Below are 23,995 nucleotides of genomic sequence, written 5' to 3'. Positions count from 1 at the left end.
GGTGCTGCGGGCTCAGCCTGCCCCTGCTCGCCTTCCACCAGCAACTCCTCCGACAATTCCTCCACCGAAGAGGCCTCCTCCACCGGACCCCGCATCGCCGCAACACTGCGGCTTCTTGCAGCCTTGAATCTCGCTTCATTCAGATACTTCTCGTTTAGGACTCCGCTCTGGCGCTGCAGCGCCGCCACATACCTCCCCTGCTGTGACACACGAAGTTCCAGCGCCTCCAGGTCCGGTTTCATGGCCTGGTGCTTAGTAGACCATACACAGTCGTAGGATGACCGGAGCTTCTTTAGCTCCAGAGTCAGCTTCTGGAGCTTGGCTTCCTCCTTCTCTATTAACCTGGCCCGAGCGGCCACACGGTCCCGGTAGGCAGAATAAACTTCCCCCTTCCTAGGGGCTGTTCCCAGGTCCTCTACTGGTGGAAAAGAGAGGCCGGTACTAGGCCCCTCCAGGGCCTTCTCCTCGCTGGACCCAGGCCCAGGATCCGCCATCCTGCCTGGGCTGGGCAGGGCACTTTAGCCCCAGGCTTCTCGGGCCCTTCTGGAGCTCAGCAGACAAGTGCAACACACCCTCTCTCAGGAATGAATTCACCAGTAATGGTGGGACTCAGCTGCCTTATGGGCTGCAGTACCAGGGCTGGCCAGCGGGTGCTCCCAGCAATCAGAGACTCAACCTTGCAACCAGCCAAACACCTGAAACTGCTTATGCTGGTGTATTTAAGGGATGGCCAGACCTGCAGACTCTGCCTTGGTGTGTGTTTCTCCTGGGCCCTGTATCCTGTTCCTGCAACCCTGTTCCTGTCTGATTCGTTGCTGACCCTGCTCTGATCCCTGGCTTTGTCTGACCATTCTCCTGCTCTGATCCCTGGCTTTGTCTGACCATTCTCCTGCTCTGATCCCTGGCTTTGTCTGACCATTCTCCTGCTCTGATCCCTGGCTTTGTCTGACCATTCTCCTGCTCTGATCCCTGGCTTTGTCTGACCATTCTCCTGCTCTGATCCCTGGCTTTGTCTGACCATTCTCCTGCTTTACCCCATACGTTCTGACCTCCTGTTTATGATCCGGCCTGCCTGACTACGCTTGCATTGTATGTTTTGTTATCTGTGGGTGGTTTGGTTTGGTTCGTTTGCACTGTGTTATGTTTTAGTATTGCACTGCGTTTATGTTTGTATTGTTAGTCTTTAATAAATTATATTGTTTATAACTTATCTGAAGCCTGCGTTTCCCTGCGTCAGTCACATACCTCTGGTCATACCCTGGAGCCCTGACACCACCCTCCCCCCCAACCCTCTTCAATGGACCCCTGACATCTATCTGAACAACTTTTATCTCACATCCTCTGGATACAAAGATTTAAAAGAGAGAAGATTAATTACTATATATTTTCTTTTTTTTGTATTTAATTACAAATTTACTTATTTCCTCTTTGTTTTAAAATCCTCCCATTTCATATAACATGCCTCCATCCTATCTTCCTGTATGTAGTATAGTTTCTCCAATCTAGCAATCTGATCCACTCTATTCCTCCAATCCTCTTCCTCCGGTGCCTCAACTTTACGCCAAAACCTAGGTATCAAACTTTTTGCTGCGTTTAAATAGCACAATATACCCAGTTCTTTATATTTATTCACTGATATTTTTGTATTATGAAAAAGACAAGTTTCAGGGTCCAATCCAATCTCAGTTCCAGTAATAATCCTAATTTGATTTATAACCTTTCTCCAAAATACTTGTATTTTTGAACATTCCCACCATATGTGAAACATCGTGCCCAATCCTCCACACCCTCGCCAACACCAAGGTTGTTTCTCCCCACTCATCTTGTGCTCTACCGTCGGTGTAACATACCACCTTATCAAACATTTGTAGTTCATTTCCACATCACGCATACTGACATTCTCATGTACCAGTCTATATATTTTTCTTTGTGTGTGCTCCTCCCACTCCACCCCTAAATCCCTTTCCATTTTTCTATATATCTTAATTTTAACTTATTATCTAAATCATTGAGGATTTTATATACTTTAGCAGTGCCGTGCTTCCCATCACCTCGAACTTCCAAATACTTCTCAAATAAATTCCAATCTTCTCTAGTTCTAAGAGGCTTCGTCAATTTCCCCACAAATTGTTTCAATTGGTTATACCTCCATATATCTATCTTAGTGAAAATCTTTCCCTCTTCCCTTTTCAAATCCTCCAGTGTCCTTAAGTTTACCCCCTCCATTACATCTCTCAACTGAGCATCTTCCTTCTTAATCCATTTTCCTGTAATTTCCTCTTTACCTGGGGGAAAAAACTCTGAATTTCTTAATGGCATTAGCAGTGAATTAAAGTCCCAATTCCTCTGTTTGTGCATTCTATCCCACTCCCTTAATACAACCGAAGTATATGGACTCGTGCTCTCAGCTAATTCTCTAAACTGTGTTGACACCCAAACAATCCTACTCAAGTCCTTTCCACTAAGTGTATTTTCTATTGTGACCCAATTTTTACCCTTTGAATTGTGCATCCAATCAAAGATTCTTGCTAGGATAACTGCCCTGTAATATCTTCTGAGATCCGGTACTCCCACTCCACCTTTTTCTTTGTTTCTACTTAGCACTTCGTATGCTACTCTAGGTTTTTTATTTTTCCATATATATCTTGTTACCATTCTCTTAATTGTCCTAAAATTCAGCTCTGGGAGTTTAATGGGGATCATCTGAAATTTATACAGGATCTTGAGGACAATTACCATTTTTATCAAATTAATACGACCTAACCAGGAAGGGTTTCCTCCACCTATTTTCTTCAATTCCTCCCTAATTTCATTTAACAATGGGATATAATTTGCGTCATAAAGATTTTTCTGTGAAGGGGTAAGTTTCACTCCCAGGTAATTTATTTCTCTATCTTTCCATATAAAAGGGAAATTCTCTCTGTAGCTTTACTCTTTCACTTCTTGGAAGATTTATATTTAATATCTCTGTTTTACCTGGGTTAATTTTTAAGTTTGACAATTCCCCATATTCCTTCAGTGTTTTCATTAGGTTAGTGAGTGTTATCCTAGGGTTTCCAATATAGAACAATAAATCGTCCACAAATGCGGCTAGTTTATGTTCTATCTTTCCTACGCTAATTCCCGTTATATCTATATTTTTCCTAATTGTTGATAACAGGGATTCCAAAGATAAAACAAACAACAATGGGGACAGTGGGCAACCCTGTCTAGTTCCATTTGACATTGCAAAAGTCTCTGATCTCTCCCCATTTACCATAACCATCGCAGAGGGCCCTTCATACAAACTTCCAATCCACTTCCTCATCCTACCACCTAGTCCCAAAACCTCTAATGTATCCATCATAAAGCTCCAGTTAACCCTGTCAAACGCCTTCTCCGCATCTATCGAGAGTAACACTACTGGATTTCTTCCCTTTCTACTTTTCTGAATGAGCATCAGGGATGTCAACCCATTATCTCGACCCTCTCTTCCTCTAACAAAGCCCACCTGATCCCCATGTATCCACTCTGGCATCAGATCTTTTAACCAATTCGCCAAGACCTTTGCATACATCTTCGTATCTGTGTTCAATAACGATATCAGTCTATAACTTGAGCACTGAGAGATATATTTACCTTCCTTATGTATTAGAACCACCTGGGCCAGTAGGGATTCCCTTCTTATCTCCATCTCTCCTCCCAGCGCATTCATATATGTCTTCAGCTTAGGTAGCAGTAAGTCACTATATTTTCTATAATACCTCACAGTATATCCATCTGGACCAGGACTTTTTCCCGTCATAAAACTTTTTAATGCTCTTTTTAGTTCTTCCTGTGTAATTTCAGATTCTAAGGAGTTTAATAGTTCTTCACTTAGTGTAAGAAATTAATTTAGCATAAAACAGACGTCTGTATCTTTTCATATCAGTGTCTCCTCTAAAATGACAAGTAAAGTAATTTTTAACTTAGCGTGTGTATGATGGCTTTGAAAACAGGTGTTAAAGATGAACCATGGTATATTCATGTCTAAGAGGTCAGCAGGTCATAAGCTTGTTTTAAGAATAGCAAATTGGAATTTAAAAAATATACTGGTATGCAGTAGAGCAAAGAAAGTATATGTTTTTTATAAAGAAAATCATGTCTAATCTATAATATAGTTAGTTGGATAATTATTTCATATAATTAAATTATTAGTTAGGAATAGTGTGTGATAAGTTTAGTATCAATTATTGTTGGTTATATGCATTTATGTGAATATTGTCCCTTTCTAAAGATATGTGAAGCCATTGTATATCATGTAACAGTATCATGTATTTCTGTCGTCTAAGAGGTTTGAAGATAACGTCACACTAAGAATATAAGTTTAGAAGGTTTACAAATATGGACACTAAGAGTTATAAGTATAGATGACTGTTATAAGTATAGATGATGTACAAAAAAGGCTTTTACTCATTTAGCTCACACTGAATTAGGAAATAACTGTTTAGTAGGTTGGCCTGGTAAAATATATATAAGATGTGCCTTAGAGATAGAGAGACACACACGCATACACACACTCACACTCATACATCAATACATTATACAGCTGACACGCACTGACATTTTTGTTTTCTTAAGGCCTGCAAAGCCTTGATACACCTGTTGTCTTCCTTGCCAAGACTGAAACACTTGTCATAGAACAGGCAAGAGATTAGACATTTCTCCAAAGCTTATTTCTTTTTCCATAATCTACAACTTTTGTTATATTTTACTCTGTATTTTATTTTATCTTTTGTATTCATTTTATGTTGATGCCAAGTGTGAATTAAATAAAAGTCACACTGTTTTAAATCAGCCTGGCACTAGAACACTTTACCTCAAACGCCTAAGACAGACACTTAAATAATATAAGTGTCACGATATTTAACATTTGGCTAAGCCAGCCTCCGCCACAGTTTTTTCCGGTTTTATCATTCCTTGATAAGGGGGAGAAAGCACAGACTGATCAAGTCTTGGGAAAAACACGGTGAAAAGAACCTAGAAGTGAAGGCATTTGTGTTTCGTCAGATGTGGACAAGAGGTCCAGTGACTGAGCCACCGGCTGCAAAAAAGAAAATCATCTGATTACGGTGAGTAAAAGTTATGGAATTTATTGATAAACTAGCTATAGAAAGCAAGTTAGAGTTTAAGGATGTTTCTTTATATCCTGATGATGGTAAATTATGGCAGTACATGTACAAGGAATGTTTACAGGCCAATGTTCAGATAGATAAATCTAGATTTACTGTAAACAAACAGCATAAGAAGATATCTAATATCTTAAAGTTGGTAAGAATATTCAACAAAATGATTTTGAATATTGACTTACCTGCTAAAAGTGTTTCTACACTAAAGCAGACAGAATGTAGCACTGTACAGAACACAGAAATGTATGAAAATTTGTCTCAAGATCCTCTTAATTGTCCAAATTGTGACATTCTTTGTAACTACATAGAAAATCTTGAGGAGCAAATTGATTCTAAAACAAATCTTTTGTTAAGACTGCAGAATGACAGAAAAGAGGTTGCTGTATTAACAAAAGGTGGTAAAAAGATTGATTCTAAAAAGTCAAAGCCTCAAGCTTCCTGCATTCCTGAAATGGGGGAAGATGACGCAAATGACGAAGCCGAAGTTAGAAAGAAAAAACTACTAGACCGTGCAGCTAAATTAAAATTACAAATTCATGATCAATTAATTAAAATTTTAAAAGATATTCCAGCGTATGACTCAAAGGTCGATGCCTTTTATAATGCGGACATCTTCGAGTCTTATACAGATCATTATCACTTGACTGACGAACAACGTAACCGTATCTATTATTTATGGATCCCAGCTCATTTTGCTAGACAACTTGTGCAATCACCTGTTATTGACAATGACGGACAGGAGATACATAGTGACGCATCAGACAGATTACGACAATTGTTGTTATGTACCACAGGTGAGGAAGTACCTTCTTTAGAAGTACTAGACTCATTACAGACTTCAGTTAGAGAGGACCCTTATGAATTTAAAATTAAATTCACAAAGGCATACAAAATGGTCTTGGGCGTAGATAATGAAAATGATACAGGTATGATAAAAGCATTTGTAAAAAAATTTAAATATCTTGATCCAACTTCTTTGGCCATTGTGCAAGATAAAAATTCGATTATAGATGCTTGTTCATTCATTGATAAAATCAGAAGACAAATGAAACAGAACTATCTCAAGTCTAAGATAGCTCTAGTTCAAAATGACACTTTAAATAGGAACGGTCAAACTACAGCTAAGACAGGAATGACTGCTCTTAGTAAAAGTGACAGATACAAGCAGGTGAGACAGAGAGAGCCAATAACTTGTTACTACTGTCAAAAGCCTGGACATTTAAAATGGAAGTGTAACAAATTCTTAAAGGATATGCAGATAAAGGATTCAAGAAATTTAGGTAAAGAAAATGGACTTATTTCTCTTGAACCATCTGCTCCTCCTAGTCAGAAGGAAACTCAATCTTCTTCTCCCTATGCTCCTCTGATAAAACAAATCAGAGAGTTATCGGTCAGCAGCGGTTTGACTGAAAAGAACTTGCAGTCAACCACTGTTAATTCAGCTCCATTATTGCCTACTCCGTGACTAGACAATAAAAAGGAAATAAAGTCTCATGATCTAGAATATGTAACACCAATATGTCTAGATAAATGTGGATGCCCTTACATTAAAGCAAAATTGAATGGACAAAAGCTCAAGTTTCTAATTGATACAGGTGCTGAAATCTCTATTACTGGTGTAAGATTACCTCTTTTGACAGATGCAACAGTATGTACAGTTGTTGGATTTACCGGATCAGGTAATTCGAAAGCTTCAATGTGTAAAAATGTTTCATTTGAAATCCCTGATTATTTGGATACTGAGATTGATATTTGGTATTGTCAAGGTGCAGAGAATATCATTGGGACAGATATCCTTCAACGAAGAGGTTGGATAATTGACCTTGGTAATGGCATTGTATGGAAAGGTTCCATTAATCGTAAGCCTGTGGTAATTGACCCAGCAGATTACTGTGAGGTCAGCAGCATCTGTTTAACAGAAGTGCTTGCTGCAGACCATAAATGGCCAGATAGTGGTGACAATCAACAATTAGAACAATTGGTCAAATCATACAAAAATCTTTGGAGCCAAGGCAAAAATGAGGCCTGTCTATTTAAAGACATAGAAGTAGACGTGCAAGGCAAGGATCCGCCCCCACAGAAGCAATACAAATTGCCACCAGAATCTATTGAACCAGTATCAATAGTCATACAGGAGCTTCTGCAACAAGGTATTATCAGAAAAACAAATTCTGTAACAAACAATCCATTATGGGTAGTACCTAAACGTGATGACCCTAAATCATTCAGGCTTCTGGTAGATCTCAGAATGCTGAATAAATATACCCCAAGCTGCGCTCCAATAGTGGCAGATACACCAGATATAATGTCCCAAATTGATGCAAAAGCAAAAGTGTTCTCTGTGATTGACATTGCAAATGGATTTTTCTCAATCTCTTTATCTAAAAGCTGTCAATATAAATTTGCCTTCTCCTTCGCAAATTCTCAGTATACCTTTAACCGTCTTCCGCAAGGCCTCCATTTGAGTCCTAGCGTATTTCATCAAGCTTTAGCGGAAGTCCTATCCAAATTTTCTAGGCCAGATTGTATCCTACAATATGTGGACGATATCTTGTTGTCAACAGAAAATGAGCAAGAACATTTAACCCTTTTGGCAGAATTGTTTGATCTGCTGCAAGATGCAGGTCTCAAGCTGAATACTCGTAAGGTTCAGCTCATGAAACGCGAGGTCAAGTTTCTCGGCATTCAGATCAGTCCGGGTAAACGCCAACCTTTGCAAGAAAGGGTTAATGCTATTGCTGCACTTCCTGTACCAACAACATTCAAAGCACTAAGACAATTCCTTGGATTAGTGAATTTTTCTAGAGAGTTCATTGAGTCATTTGCTGATAAAGCAAAACCTCTGTATGAACTTCTAAAGAATAATGAGAAAATGGTTTTGGTCCTTGGACAGAAGTTCAGCAAAAGGCCTTTGAATCTTTGAAAAAAAGATTTGCAGACAGCACCAGCCCTAACTACAGTAGAAAAGCAAGCACCGTTTGCTTTGCAGGTGTCAGGAATGGACTGGCCAGCAATGGTGGGACTCACCTGCCTTTTGATCTGCAGTACCAGGGCTGGCCAGCGGGTGCTCCCAGCAATCAGAGACTCAACTTTGCAGCCAGCTAACACCTGGAACTGATTATGCTGGGGTATTTAAGGGATGGCCAGACCCACAGACTCTGCCTTGGTGTGTGTTTGTCCTGGGCCCTGTATCTGTCCTGCATCCTGTTTCTGTTCCTTTGCTGACCCTCTGTACTACGCTGCTTGCTACCTGTCCTGATCCCTGGCTTGTGACCCTGACCATCCCTCTGCCTGACCCTCTGTACTACGCTGCTTGCTACCTGTTCTGATCCCTGGCTTGTGACCCTGACCATCCCTCTGCTTGACCCTCTGTACTACGCTGCTTGCTACCTGCTGAACCTGGCCTGTGACCCCGACCATTCTCCGCTTGCTCCCCCTGTACCTACCTGCCCAATTGATATTGACCCGGCCTGCCTGACGACGCTTGCTTGTATGTACTGTTATCTGTGGGTGGTTGGTTTGGTTTGTTTGCACTGTATTATGTTTAGTATTGCACTGCGTTTATGTTTGTATTGTTAGTGTTAATAAATTATATTGTTTATCCCATATCTGAAGTCTGCGTTTCCCTGCGTCAGTCACACATCTCTGGTCATACCTGGGAGCCCTGACAGCAGGTGCATACATCTGAAACTGCTATTTCTTCGGTGTTGCTTCAGCTACAAGGAGGAAATTGGAGGATCCTAGCATATTTCTCTAGGCTTTTAACACCTGTTGAGAAAGGTTTTGACACATTTGTTAAACAATTGGTAGGAGTTCACTATGCAGTAAAAGCAACTGAGCACATTGTAGGATTCAACAAAATTATCTTACAAACACCCCATTCCACCCTGAAATTTCTCCTTGAAAAAAACATCCCAGGTGTTTCCAATCAAAGATTTTCACAATGGTTGTTGGCTTTATCACCCAAACAGATCCAGGTTGAGCATAATGCTAAATATGTACTCCCTCAATTGATGGAATATAATGGATCAGAACCTGAGTGTTCATGTGAAGTCCAAGACACTCACTCTCCTCTGTTTCGCAGAGAAGCAGGGAAGACTGATGAACCTGTGTTTGTGGATGGTTCATGTTATTGTGTCTCATGGGAGTATTTTTCAGGTTATGCAATCTGGTTTCCAAAGAGAGGATATGCCATACAACACAGACTTCCAGGACACTTTTCACATCAAAAAGCAGAACTGATAACCATTGGGACAGTGTTAACTGTAGACAAAGAAGAGAATCAAGGTCCACTAGTGATTTATAGTGACAGTTCATATGTTGTGCGTTCTCTTACTGATTATCTTCCAATTTGGAAAAGACGAGGTTTTGTAGATGCTTCAAACAAAGCTTTAGCACACAGAGAAATACTAGAGTAAATTTTTGCACTAGCAGGGATAAACCCTTGTGCCTATGCAATTGTTAAAGTACCAGCGCATAGGAAAAACAATGATGAACTGAGCATAGGAAATATGATAGCTGACACATTAGCAAAAGAAGCAGCTGTTAATGAACAGTCAGAGACTCCATCTGAATTAGTTTCAGTAAACACAGTCAGAAAAACAGATACACAGATCCCCTCATTTGCAGAAGAACAGAAAAAGGATCCGTCCCTTTCTGCTTCTCAGGTTGATACAGAATCTTCCTTTGTTTTTGAAAACGAGATTTTGTTTCATGACTTAAACGGGGTTCTGTGTCCTGTCATACCAAAACATTTACAAGTGGACTTCACAAAATACAATCATGAAAGTTTAGGCCATGTAGGTAAGCAGAGATTGTTAGAGATTCTCAAAGAGAATTTTTTCTGGGAAAAAATGGATGAGACTGCAGACAATGTAATTCAATCTTGTCTTATTTGTGCTCAAGTGAACCCCAGGCCAAAAGGACAGAAACCTCCTTTACAAAGAACTCCTCCAGCTAATGGTCCATGGTCCACATTACAACTTGACTATATAGGACCATTACCAACAGGAAAAAACGGTTTCAAATATGCTCTCATAATTGTTGATGTTTTCTCAAAATGGGTTGAGATTTTACCTGTACGCACAGACGATGCACTAACAACTGCAAGAATGTTAATTAATCATGTTTTTCCACCTTGGGGGATCCCAATTGACATCAGTTCAGATCGTGGAACTCATTTCACAGGTAAAGTAATGCAGGCAATGTGTAACATTTTGGGAATCCAGCAAAGATTTCATGTTCCATACCATCCGCAATCTGCAGGTATTGTGGAAAGAATGAACAGGACTATCAAATCCAGAATTGCTAAAATGTTGTTAGACAAAGGACATACATGGGTAGATGCTGTACCTTTTGTTCTGATGAGTATCAGAAGTACAACATCTTCATCTACACAATACAGTCCATTTGAACTGATGACAGGTAGAAAAATGCCGCTTGTTTTTCCACATGAACCGTTTTTGTCGACTCTGCAGAAAGAAGCAATTGAGAAAACCAAATGGTTACAGATGTTGCAAGACAATCTAAACGCCATTTTGCCACATGCAGCTACTCACATGCAGAAAATGATCCCTCCACACTCCTCAAAATTTGAGAAAGGTGGACAAGTCATGATTAAAACATTTAGAAAAAGTGGGCCGTGGCAAAGTAATTGGGAAGGTCCTTTTGAAATTTTGGACACACTTGGAGTAATGATACAAGTCCAAAGACCTCTCAATTCTGTTAAAAATGCACGGAGACAACAAAAAATATGGGTTCACACTGATCAATGCAAGTTGTTTATGCCATACTGCATTTCTTTTGCAGAAATTACATCTGATAATCAAATATGGAGGAACATCAAACTCCAAAAAGACATACTGACAACATCAGAAAATTGGAAAGAAAGAAAGAACATTAAAAGGAGAAAATTCGTCATCACAGGACTCCTTTTCTCATTAATGACATTTTTATTCCTAAAAACTTATATGACTTTTTCCAGCCCAGCAGAGAAGAACAAGTCTTAGACCCTGCATAAAAGAGAATTGCCTTTATCCAGAAACAAGAGACATTTTCCAAGATACAGTGCCATTGACACAGCCGTAGACTTGTATGGACTTGCTTGTATAGGTCATGGAGCTACTTGTTGTATGCAATTTTATTTTTTTCATAGTAACTCTATTGAAATACAAGCTAGAATAGAATCTAAAACAAAGTTTACAAAAATGCAAGGATCATATGTACATAATAATAAAACTGGTACATATGAATGTAATTTAACTGAGATGGGATTCTGGTCCATAGTTTTAAAAGGAAATGAGTCTACAATTTGGACTGGCGATGTAACTGGAGATAGAGTAGGTTCTTCTTCTGTAGGAGGATCCAAAACAGATATTTGGTTTTTGACCCAATATTATTTACAGTTTATGGATCCTGAACACTTAAAGATTACAAGAGATGAAGAAAGAGATGTAATTAGAGTATGGGATTTTCAAATAACAAGAGGTTCAGCTCACATTAAAGTGAGAGTGACTATTTCAATTGTAGACTTGATTATTCCAGATATAAAAGTATCTCCTCAAGCTGTTAAGATTATAGAACGAAAGGATGATTTAAATTTGATATGTACTACACAAATATATTTACCTCAAAATTCCCTATTCACTTGGAAAAGAAATGGTGAATTTTTGGGTAGTCTTTTCCATAGCTCTACTAATATAATTCGTAAGAGTAATCTTGGAAATGTAGATTGGACTAACAATAACTTTATTTATCAACACAGTAGTCCAAATCTTAATGACAGAGGCATATATGAATGTTGCATATCATTAGAAAATAATCCAATGAAATGTGATACTGCAAATGTTATAATTTCATCTCCTGAGAACATTAAGTGTACTGATGAAAAATTTATTCCTTCTAGTCCATTTCAAATTAATCATTTCCAACCCAGACATCTCTTAAGAGAAGGACATTTTGTGATTATACTTTGGAAATTTAATGTTTCTGAATGGAAAATTTCATCAAAGTATCCTCAATGTCAAGAATACTTAATTAATATGGAATTGGGTATGGATAAATGGTTTGGAGCTAATAATAAAAATAACAACAGGAATAAACGAGGTATCGTAGAAGGAATTCTAGGAGGAGTTGGTACTATTGGAAGTATTACCAATAGTATGGATATTAATACATTAAAGTCTGATCTGGAAACAGCGGGCTTAGTGGGTAGTAAAAGTATTAAAGTTCAAAGAAATGTAAATCAAATATTAGAAAATATGTTAATGAAGACAGCTACGGTTATAGGCCCAGCTGTAGTCCACTTACAAGATGTTACTTTGAATTTAATGGACAGAGAACAACATTCCCACATAGCCAGAACATGTCTAGAAATACAGACAGAGTATTCTACCAATTTTAAAATAATTGCACAAGCATTCCAAAGTGGAATAACTCCTCTAAGTCTTTTGCAAAGTTTACCTAATGAATATGTATTTGCAAAAAATCATACAGATTTATGGGTAAATAAATGGGTAGGATGTAATCAACATGAATGCTTTGGTACCTCAATGATTCCCATTGCTGGGAAAGAACAAATGTTAGTTCCAGTTACAGTCTTAGGATTGCCAGTTAGTAATACTCAGTTGTTATATTATCAATTACAGTTTGTAGATTTTGCTTTGGATACTTATACATCTGAACCAGAACAACTAGATTTATCTTCTTGTTTACATTTTCAATCAAAAGTAATATGTTTGCCTAATCAGGACAAAAGTATTTTTCACTCTTGTTTTCATAACCATTCATTATGTACAGCAAGAATAGAAAAAGTAAAAACTTAATTTGACCTAGTCACTGTTGTAGGAAAGAGGAAAGTCTGTTTTCAAGTCATGACAGACACTGAAACAGTTAAAGCTTTCTTCCTATCCTGCACACATACAGAGTCGAGGCTTGTATTGTATAGAAGGAGATCTTACAGGAATTAGTTTAAATGGAATTAGAGTAAATTTAACTAATATACTTATGAAAAATGTCCAAACCTATACAATATAATATATCTCAAGTAGATGAGTTTCCATGGAAGGAATGGGCAGAGATCATACAAAAGGATAAGGGATTATTAATTGCTTTGTCTGAAGAACTTCAGAAAGCAGAAATAATATTTAAGCATGAACAAGGAAATCTACTAGAGATAGAACATGACTGGTCTGAATTTTCAGGTCGTTCATGGTGGTCAAAATTTAAAAATACTGTATCAATGTGGGGAAAAACCTCAGTAACAGCAGCTGTTGGAAATATATTATTACACCCATTAATTATTATATTTATTATTATGATTTTATGTGTTTTATTTCAAATCTGTATTATGATTAGAATGAAACAATTTTACAAATTGATTAAGAAACAAATGAAAGAAGGTGAAAAAATCCTGTCAGGTATTATTAGAAGGAAGGTTACCTCTGACCTAACTGACCTGGTTATAGAAAATGGTGCATCTGGAACAACTGATTCAGAGCGTGTATAGTTGGACCATGAATGAAGTATGAATGTATATATAATATTATATGATAAATTATATTTAGGGGGAATATTGTAAGAAATTAATTTAGCATAAAACAGACGTCTGTATCTTTTAATATCAGTGTCTCCTCTAAAATGACAAGTAAAGTAATTTTTAACTTTGCGTGTGTATGATGGCTTTGAAAACAGGTGTTAAAGATTAACCATGGTATATTCATGTCTAAGAGGTCAGCAGGTCATAAGCTTGTTTTAAGAATAGCAAATTGGAATGTAAAAAAGATACTGGTATGCAGTAGAGCAAAGAAAGTATATGTCTTTTATAAAGAAAATCATGTCTAATCTATAATATAGTTAGTTAGATAATTATTTCATATAATTAAATTATTAGTTAGGAATAGTGTGTGATAAGTTTAGTATCAATTTATTGTTGGTTATATGCATTTATGTGAATATTGTCTCTTTCTAAAGATATGTGAAGCCATTGTATATCATGTAACAGTATCATGTATTTCTGTCATATAAGAGGTTTGAAGATAACGTCACACTAAGAATATAAGTTTAGAAGGTTTACAAATATGGACACTAAGGCCTTGATTCACTAAGATGTGAGTGTACTAGCAGAGACTGACCATTCAGGCAGACTTACAGTTGTGTCCAAAATTATTCAACCCCCACTGAAATTGAGTGTTTTGGCCAGTTTGACATTGCTTTTGATCATTCAGTCATCTTGCTTACATTTACATTAAAGAGGCACTTGTAGGTCAGACAAATATAACATAACAGTTATAATGAAATAACCACAAATGTCTTTTCTGTGCTCACAGCATTATCAGTTTTATTCAACCCCCAAGTGACATTCAATCTTAGTACTTAGTACAGCATCCTTTTACAGTTATAACAGCTTTTAAACGTGAAGCATAGCTTGACACAAGTGTCTTGCAGCGATCTACGGGTATCTTCGCCCATTCTTCATGGGCAAAGGCCTCCAGTTCAGTCACATTCTTAGGCTTGCGCACTGCAACTGCTTTCTTTAAGTCCCACCAGAGGTTCTCAATCGGATTTAAGTCTGGTGACTGCGATGGCCACTCCAAAATGTTCCAGCCTTTCCTCTGCAACCATGCTCTAGTGGACTTGGAGGTATGCTTGGGATCATTGTCCTGTTGAAAGGTCCAACGTCTCCCAAGCCTCAGGTGTGTGACGGACTGCATCACGTTTCCATCCAATATCTCCTGGTACTGAAGAGAATTCATGGTACCTTGCACACGCTGAAGCTTCCCTGTACCTGCAGAAGCAAAACAGCCCCAAAGCATGATTGACCCTCCACCATGCTTCACAGTAGGCAAGGTGTTCTTTTCATCATAGGCCTTGTTCTTCCTCCTCCAAACATAGCGTTGATCCATGGGCCCAAACAGTTCTAATTTTGTTTCATCAGTCCACAGAACACTATCCCACAACTTTTGTGGTTTGTCCACATGGCTTTTGGCATACTGCAGTCGACTCTTCTTATTCTTTGGAGACAGCAAGGGGGTACGCCTGGGAGTTCTGGCACGGAGGCCTTCATTACGCAGTGTGCGTCTTATTGTCTGGGCTGAAACTTCTGTACCCACATCTGACAAATCTTTTCTCAGTTCCTCAGCAGTCACACGGGGACTTCTCTCCACTCTACGCTTCAGGTAGCGCACAGCAGTCGAAGTCAGCATCTTCTTTCTGCCACGACCAGGTAGCGTTTCAACAGTGCCCTTTGCCTTGAATTTGCGAATGATGCTTCCTAAGGTGTCTCTTGGTATGTTTAACATCTTTGCAATCTTCTTATAGCCATTGCCCTTCCTGTGAAGAGAAATCACCTCTTCTCTTGTCTTCCTGGACCATTCTCTTGCCTTCACCATGTTTGTAACCACACCAGTAAATGTCTAGAAGGAGCTGAGTATCACAGTCATTTTAAAGCTGCCTAATTGGTGCTTATTATGCTTGATTGCTGCTCGGTGACATCCACAGGTGTTTTCAATACCTGATGGAAAGCACCTGTATGAACCTCTGTTCTTCAGAGTGGTAGTCTTTAAGGGGTTGAATAATTGTGGCAATGAAGAAACCACATAAGAACCATTTACTACTGTATTACATAAACAATTGATGTCATTTTAGTTGCATTTGGGTAGTTACAACGTCCTTGTAGGATTTGATTCTGAATACAATTCCAAATGTACACTATAGTCCCTAAACCCCTTTACAGCATTGGGGGTTGAATAATTTTGGACACAACTGTAGGTCAATCAATCAGTTGTCTGACCAGCGTCTAGCAAGCTCATTAACGAGCGTCTACTGACTACTTTGCTATTAGTAAATGTGGTATCCCGTCTGGCACATTTTTAGGTGCAATACCGGAGATATTCGCTAGATGGCGCACAAGCGCAGGCTTTATTAATATTGGTGTTTTTATGATCGCAAAAGAGAATCCTTAGAATGTAATAAATAGTACAGCTGTATTAGAATTTCCTATTTTTTTTTTTTTTTTTGCTGTTTCTCCAAAATGATCAGGAAACTAATGCATTTAATAATGAATGTCATACATTCTGTATTCAAATGTTAAACATTTTCACACTTATATCTCAAATAATTTATATACTTCTAATTTCCCAATATAATTATATATCTTCATTCTCTTTAATCACGTAACTATTCTATGTTAAAGACAAGTGCAGCGCTATAAATGCATGTGATCAATAATGAACGCATGTAAAAACCAAAAAGTGCAAAGAATTACAACAATGATGTAAAATTGTAAATGGTGCTAAAATAAGTTCATAGAATCATTCCTGAATAATGGAATGTCCTTCGTGTGAGAGTACCAACTCAGAGAGTGCCTATGAATGGCACGTGTGGTCTCTCCGTGACGGACAGTAGTGCATGAACTCGTGAAAGGTAAACCACCATTGGGACTGGTCTACACTCACCAGAACAAAAGTATTAATGCGTATGGGTTATACACATCACACATCTGGGGGTGCAGCGGTATGCTGGCAGCTATGGGTTAGTCATCCAGCTCAATCCATCCATCAGGGTGGGTGCCCAAATGGTCCTGGGGAGGAATTAGCTCAGCCACAGGAACCAGAAAGGTGCTCAATAGTGTAGTACACTGTCACAAGGGTGGATGACCTTTCACGAGTTCATGCACTACTGTTCGTGGTTATATTTATCTTGTGTAATACCATTTTACTAGTCTATATCATTTGACCAGCGCTCGCTCTATCATTTTTAAACAATGTAACTACTCTACATTATAGCTCAAACTGTGTCTCCCACAGTGGTTTAGTGGTTAGAGCTCAGAACTTACAGCACTTGGGTCATGGGTTCTAATCCCAGTCATGGCTACATCCTAAAAAATGGAGATCAATTTTCTGGGTTGTGTCAGTGCCAGGAATAGTGATCAATCAATTATGATTTTGCCTAATGACTAGAAAGTGGATGAATGTTACCTATGTACTGTTCTTCTGCCAATTAGGAAATGTGCAAGTTTCATGCCGTGTATATTTCATTGTAACATTTTTCTCTTTTAAATCTGTCTCCTTATACAACTTGACCCCCTCCCCCACCCCATCATCACCTGTCCCATATGCAAATCTATGGATCACCGCCCCACTCTTTAACTATCTATTTACTGATCAAGTGAATGTGTCTCATTTTCTATCAGCTACAGCTCAGATCTCACATTATTATACAATTGCTGATTGTATTTCACCACTAGTCTGATTGAATTCACAATTCCTGGTCAGTCCCGTTCCCTGACCTCTAATAACCTTTAGGGCCAGTTCACACTACATGTGTTTCAGTTGCTTTTTCGGCATCACAAACGCACAGAAAAAAGGTTATGTGGTTGGCAATGTCATAGTTCACATCAGCGCTTGCATTTTCAGTGCATTGCAGGTGCTGTAAACAAAGTTGACCACACTGCATTGTTTCTGCACAGAACTGTACTGGAACACATTGAAACGTCCTTGAATGTACTAAAACGCACATGTCCCTAACTACATTGAATACAAAGAAAATAGAAAAAAATAAGTGGAAGGGATACAAAAATGCAATGTAAACATGTCCAAAATGCATCCAAAATGTACTGGAACACACTAAACATGCATGCCAAAAGGGCATGAAAAAAACCCATCAGGAACACATCTAGACTGTTTCTATAGTGTGAACCGGCCCTTAGGACTTGTTCACACCATTGGTGGTGCAGAAACGCATGCAAGAACACACATTTTCCAGCACAGAAAAGAAATGCAATGCCCTCTGTAGATGTGCGCAGGTACCATGATGAAAACGTTATTGCACCTACACACGTCTATTAAAAACAGCCCCATTCACAGCCACAAAAACGCATGGCACCACACTACTGTGCGGTTAGGTGCGACACACTTGGAAAATAACATGCCTGCAGTATTTTGGCATGTTTCCACATGTTAAGCAGCCCATTGAATTCAATGGGCTTTGGGAAAAAATAAATATAACAAACACAAAATGCCACATTCACACAGGTCCTTTGGTCTGTACAGCATGAATGAGTGGGTTGTTTATGTGGCTAGAGCCACCTGTTACACTATGGGGACACAGCAGCTGTATGAACACAGGTTTTAATCTGACAAGTGTGAAGGCGTGAATGCTCACTGTGTGTTCAGGGCTGTACACCTGCAACCATATGCTTGTCAAATTAGGATCTGCAGTATTCACATAGTGTAACATAGGTTGCATGCTAATGGCGACAGCCACAAAAAACAAACACTGATTCACACTCTACAGGCCACAGCACCCATGTGAATGAGCCCTCAATTACACAACGTTTGATTTATTAACTCAGTACAGGTTTATCATTTGGATTGAACAGGAATTTGTTTGTGATTGTGTCCATGAAGAAAATGTTGTGTATTTTTACCATATATATAATTTGGATATTTTCTCTGGTGGTGGGGGCCTGTCAGGTATGCTGTATGGGGCCCCGTGATATCTAACAGTGGCCCTGGGTGTATGCTTGTGTCTGTGCCACCTGTATAGTTAGGAAGAACAATAAGTTCTTCTATGGAGTATCTTGAACATCTGCTATGTACCTCAATGCATCTAGGGATCGGCCACGTTTTCCTATGAAAAATAACAAAATTCGTTGTAATGTTTCCCCTGAAGCAAGCGTGAACGAACCCCTTCATATTATAAAGCAGACCGAATTGGCATTTTCCACAATTATGCATAGGCCAGATCTGTGTGCCCAGATAGGACCTCCCAGTGGCTATTCTATGGACAAGGTACACTTTTCTGCATTCCTGATCTTTATTGAGCTGCAATAGTCAATACGCTGCAATGGGCAGAAATATTTGGAAACAAACCACATGAGCTCAAGTATCCAAACATTAATGTTCCTTCATAGCAAACCTCCATGATGTACTGTATGGGCCTGGCCCACTCCAAATGAATGCATTGTTCTGGTAGGTCCTCCTATGACAGACTTTAGCTACTTTTGGAGGACATTGCACTGACTTTTCCTCAGATTGCATATTATCTGGCCATCTTAAGTCTCGGGAATACAATCAAGAGGATCTGACACTTTTTTAAGGTAACAAAAAATAGTCTTTAATTGACTCAACATAAAAATAAGCCAACATGGCTAAAACATATCTTGAAAATATGGGGACTCTGATATCCGGCGACAGTCCGTTCACGAACGAGAAGCAATTCTGCACCCCTAAAACCAACACAGAGGAAAGGGATGGTCAAATTGCTGTGCTGCTTCCAAACCACCTCAGGCATGCCAGGGTCCTTATGCAGGTCCTCGATGCCAATTCTTGCCCGCGGCCACAAAATATCCACTGGCCACAAGTGAAGGTCAGTGGAGGACGTGATGGTGGATTTCTACCAGCTTCAATCGCAAGCAGTACCACTCCAGAAAAATGAGAGCAAATAATCATTGACACGTCATCATGACAGTCAATTCTCAGTGCAGGCTATCTAGAGTGTCTTTCCTTTTTAACCATTTCAAGAGTTCAAGGAAACATTCTTGGAGCATCTACTGTGTTTGGAAAGGCCCAAGGTCCCCCCCTCCCCCAGGCACACTAATGCTTACTTGAAGTGGAGCCCCATCCTGATTTCATGATGTGCTTGAAAAGCTTGCCTCTCTGGTCTACGTGGCTCATGAAGGAGTGTTCTTGGGATCACACCAAAACAAGGTGCTTGTTCGTGGAGCAATGGACAGGAGAGAGGAACCAAGGAATGCTGGCATGGGAGCAGCTAAATGAATGATCTTGGCTGCTCTGTGGCAAGCGGCTGTTCAGAGCAGGTAAAGCAGTCCTTAGACGGGTTGAAAATTGGCTGATCTTCAAAATAAAAAAACACAAAAAGAAAAATCGATTGTTCGATGGGCCGACGTTACCAACGTTCTAAAAATTATCCGATTGTCAACCCGTCTATGGCTGGCATTAGTCTTACATGTGAATTATTGTAGTTTGGAACAATTGTTAAGATCACTTTTCCAAACCCACCTGTGATGTCAGACAGCGAATTGCAGCAGGCTTCCCAGGGTCGCCATCTGCCTTCCCCTCCAGCAGTTAATCAGCTGAAAGAAAAATAAACACATTTAGATCCATAGCAGAGAATTATTCCTTCAGAAATCTACAGGTGGCACAGACAATAGGCCCAACTGGCCAGCTGTTCTACTTCCTCTTCACTCTCTTGCCCAAAGCCACAGCATTTCTTCATGTAATGTTTGATTGGCCAGGACAACTTGTCATGTTGACTACACACTGGCTAAAATGGCAACCAATGCTTGGCACCCACCCTCTACCCAGTATCCTGCTACAGGGCATCATGGGTGCTCGTACCTTGGCCGTGTTGCCGTGTTCCTCGGCTGTCAATCCCTGGGTCCTTGCTACTGATGACTCGGCTGTGCCCGATGATTCCTGAGCATCTCTGATGGGGAGGATAACTGCATGTAAACAAGACAGTTCTCCTCCCTGTCAGCTTGTGCACACTGCTTTGGATGGATGTGCCCAGCACAGCCATCCTAAGCAGTGTCCTTAAAGTGAAGCACACAGACAGCACAGAGTAAAACAGCACACAGGTAACCCTTGCCTCGCCCCACATGTTAATCCCTTCCTGCCCAGTGCCATTAGTACAGTGCCAGTGCTTTTTGGTCAGCAGTGATCACTGTTTTGATGTCACTGGGGATGTCAGGGACAGCAAGTTAATTCCCCCCAGTGGCAAGAATGTCTGCCGCAGTCCCGCTATAAATTACTGCTCCCCACCATTACCAATACAAATAACCCCATTAAAACAGGATCTATTCTGCCATTTGTAGACACTCGAACATTCACAGCAGCAACAAAATTTACATGTATTGTGATTTTAGGCAGCAAAGACATGGAGCAGAATACATTTTGCACTACAGAAATGGACATGTTTAATCTCAAAAAGGGAGAAAGATTGCTTGAGTCACAAAAGTGAATGGCTTGGGTGATCTAGCGCAAGTAATTACAAAACACACAGGTCACAAAATTACTCCAAATGAAAGCTAAAATTCTGGGATACAAAGGATTTACATTTCATTTGGGGCCAGCGTTGCATGACCACACAATTGTCAGTTCAAGTAACGCATTGCTTTAATGCTATAAATGGCCTGGTCAGGAAGAGGTGAAATCCTCAGGAGGGCATGTGGTTAACATCTGTGTCCGTGGGAGGGAGAGTCTGCAAACATGCCATTTACGGCTGTTGCAAGGCAACAAGAAAATCAGTTGATACAGCAGGGTGTTTGTGAGATGACTTACCATTAGTGACCTCTTGTAGCAAAGGATGTTCTTGCATAGGTCACCCCTGTGATTTAGGGAGGGCATAAAGCCGGAGCACAGACACGAGTGGTGTGACTGTGCAAAATGGCTGATTTGCTGCACCCAAAAGTGTGACCCATGTGGCCTGTGATGCTGCCCTGGGACATGAATATTCCTGTCAATAGAGTGGGCCCCCCTGGAGGAGCAAATCACTTACTTCTTGTAGGGTTCAGGGTAGCAAAGGACGTCCTGGGGTTTGAAAGTAATGCCCCCTTCTAATTTACAAATTTAAAAATCATGGCCAGAGAACAATATGGGCTGGTTCACGAGCATTGAATGGGTGTTGGCTTTCGAGTAGTATAAATCTCATTGGCAGATTTGGCCCCTCATACCATTTTTGAGCCAGTGATAGAAAAGACACTTCAAGCTGAGCTCCACCCAAAAGGGGAATTTCAACTTTAATGCATGTCTCCCGCTCCTGGTTAAGGATTGTCACGTTTGTGTATAGAGTCTTTGAATGGGACAGGTACCTGCTCCCGCTTGTGCTGCAATTGTAAATTGCCCTACTACCCCCTCCGTTGTTTTCTTGGAGGTGTCTGGTCCCTGAAGACTACGGGACCATTCCCAAAGTGCAGCGCTACTCAAGCATGTGTAGTGGGCACCTGCTTAGGAAGCCAAAAGCTGTCACAGACAGGGGCACACATTGAAGATGGTGGTGCCAGGGCGAGAAGATGGCTGATAAAACCAGTCATGGTGAGTACCCTGCTGGATGGAGGGAGCGTTGAGTGTCTGTATTTGACAAGTCAGCAGCTACCTTTTTGATATCTGCTGAGTTTGATTGTTGAACAAATCAAATGGAAAACCTTTAACTTGGAGGACGAACTTACATTAGGTCTAATCTTTGCTCTCCAATTTCCATATGCTCTGTCAAACTTTTACTTTCTTGTTCAATAAATAAGACCTGTACTTGGCCATCCTTGTGTGGATCATTCTTGGTAATATTGTAGTCTGTTACTAAGACTAATATTTTCCCACCTCAGATATACTAGCCAATTCAATGGCTTGAAAAGATATAACTTAATTTAAGATAACGATTATACAAGACCAAAACAAGGACCCAATTGACTGCAACTGCAACAAATTGAATCTACCTATGGTAGAATACGTACATGTGAAGTAGCGGGTGATGAGGTCAGCTCACGTGGCCATCCCATCATCTGTATTGGAGCTTCGGGACACGCGCAGCTGACGGACTTCCGGCTCCCTCACCTCAGAAGTCTCCCAGGAATCATTCCTCGCCTGGCAGATGTTGTGTAGGAGGCAACAGGCGAGGATGATCCTGGCAGACTTCTGAGGAGAGTATAATAACTCCCCCCCAGGCCTGGCCAAACACAAGAAACGGGATTTGAGCAGACCTATGGTCTGCTCGATGATGGCTCTGGTTTTGGCCTGAGCCTTGTTGTAGCGTTTCTGGGCCAGGCTCTGGGGGTACCTGACTGGAGCCATCAGCCACGTCAGCTGCGGATAGCCGGCATCCCCTGCAAAAAAAAGAACATATGTGGACAAGTCATTGCATTAGTATGGTCATACATCATATAGACGTTCAAACCGTACATCATTTCTAAGGTTGGTTCCTACCTAGACACAATTGATAGCCTGTCTCCATTGTACAGTGACCACGTTTTGTACAATGTGAATGTCAAAGTACTTTAGAGCATGAAGTCAGTGTTGGAATACATGGACCTTACTTATGTCTTTCTCACATTATCTGCTGATTGGTGCATATATGTATCCCCTTGTTTTTGGTTTAGGGCCTAGAGTCCACATCTATATGGCGCAAGTTTAATCTTTGGATGGGCTGAGAGGGTGTTCCCAGCACAGTTCTCAGTGGGGCTAAAGAAAGAGCTATATGTATGTGTGCAAAGGTTAGCTTTACGATCATGTTATTGCTATGATTGGCAAGCATAGTGGCCTCCTAACTGCAGGGTCTGGGCCTATATCAGCTATGGTAACATGCATGCAATATTATAGTTCACGTGTAGCCACAAACACACACAATAACTTGCCAAGAAGCCAGCCATCTGGCATTTGGCCACTTTCGAATTTTCGGAATACACCCGACCGCTGGAGGATGAAAGCATCATGGCACGACCCTGGAAAACCTGAGTTCACACTCATAATCCGCTGTCTGGCGTCACAAACCAGTTGTACGTTGAGGGAATGGTACTGCTTGCGGTTGCAATAATCTCTTTCTTCTGTCTTGGATGCTCGTATTGCAACATGGGTACAATCTATCGCACACAGGACTCATGGCATTTGTGCCCGACAGTAGAAATCCACCTTCACGCCATTCCACTCCTCTTCATTTCGTGGCCAGTGAATAAATTGTGGCGCCAGGTCAAGAATGGCATATATGACCTGCATAAAAACCCAGGACACGGTTGGCTGACGCAATCCAACCACAAGTCCAGAGGTGGTTTGGAAGCTGCCCCGACCCAAAATGTAGAGGGTCGCCAGCAATTTGACCATCCCGGGTACAGCATGACT

General features: G+C 40.3%; 1 protein-coding gene and 1 pseudogene across 2 annotated transcripts in view; one reads left to right on the top strand and one right to left on the bottom strand.

Moving 5' to 3' along the window:
• The window catches only part of LOC149469302 (uncharacterized), a 56,889-nt gene extending 33,908 nt beyond the window's left edge, over positions 1-22,981 (bottom strand). Inside the window, exons 1-2 of one of the 2 annotated variants that reach the window (XM_089669423.1) lie at positions 22,618-22,981; positions 20,168-20,241 (exon numbers count right to left, since the gene is read on the bottom strand). The gene's annotated coding sequence lies outside the window, so the exon portion shown is untranslated. Of the gene's footprint in view, positions 1-8,802; positions 8,912-20,167; positions 20,242-22,617 lie in introns of those variants that run through there. The other variant, XM_089669424.1, reaches the window with a different exon arrangement.
• Positions 9,659-14,263, top strand: LOC149469303 (uncharacterized; annotated as a pseudogene).
• Positions 22,982-23,995: the final 1,014 nt, after the last annotated feature.

This window comes from Staurois parvus, unplaced genomic scaffold, assembly GCF_062004578.1.
Source record: "Staurois parvus isolate SC_StPar_1 unplaced genomic scaffold, SC_StPar_1.0 ptg000076l, whole genome shotgun sequence".
Taxonomy (NCBI): Eukaryota; Metazoa; Chordata; class Amphibia; order Anura; family Ranidae; genus Staurois; species Staurois parvus.
This window is presented reverse-complemented; position numbering and strand designations above follow the sequence as displayed.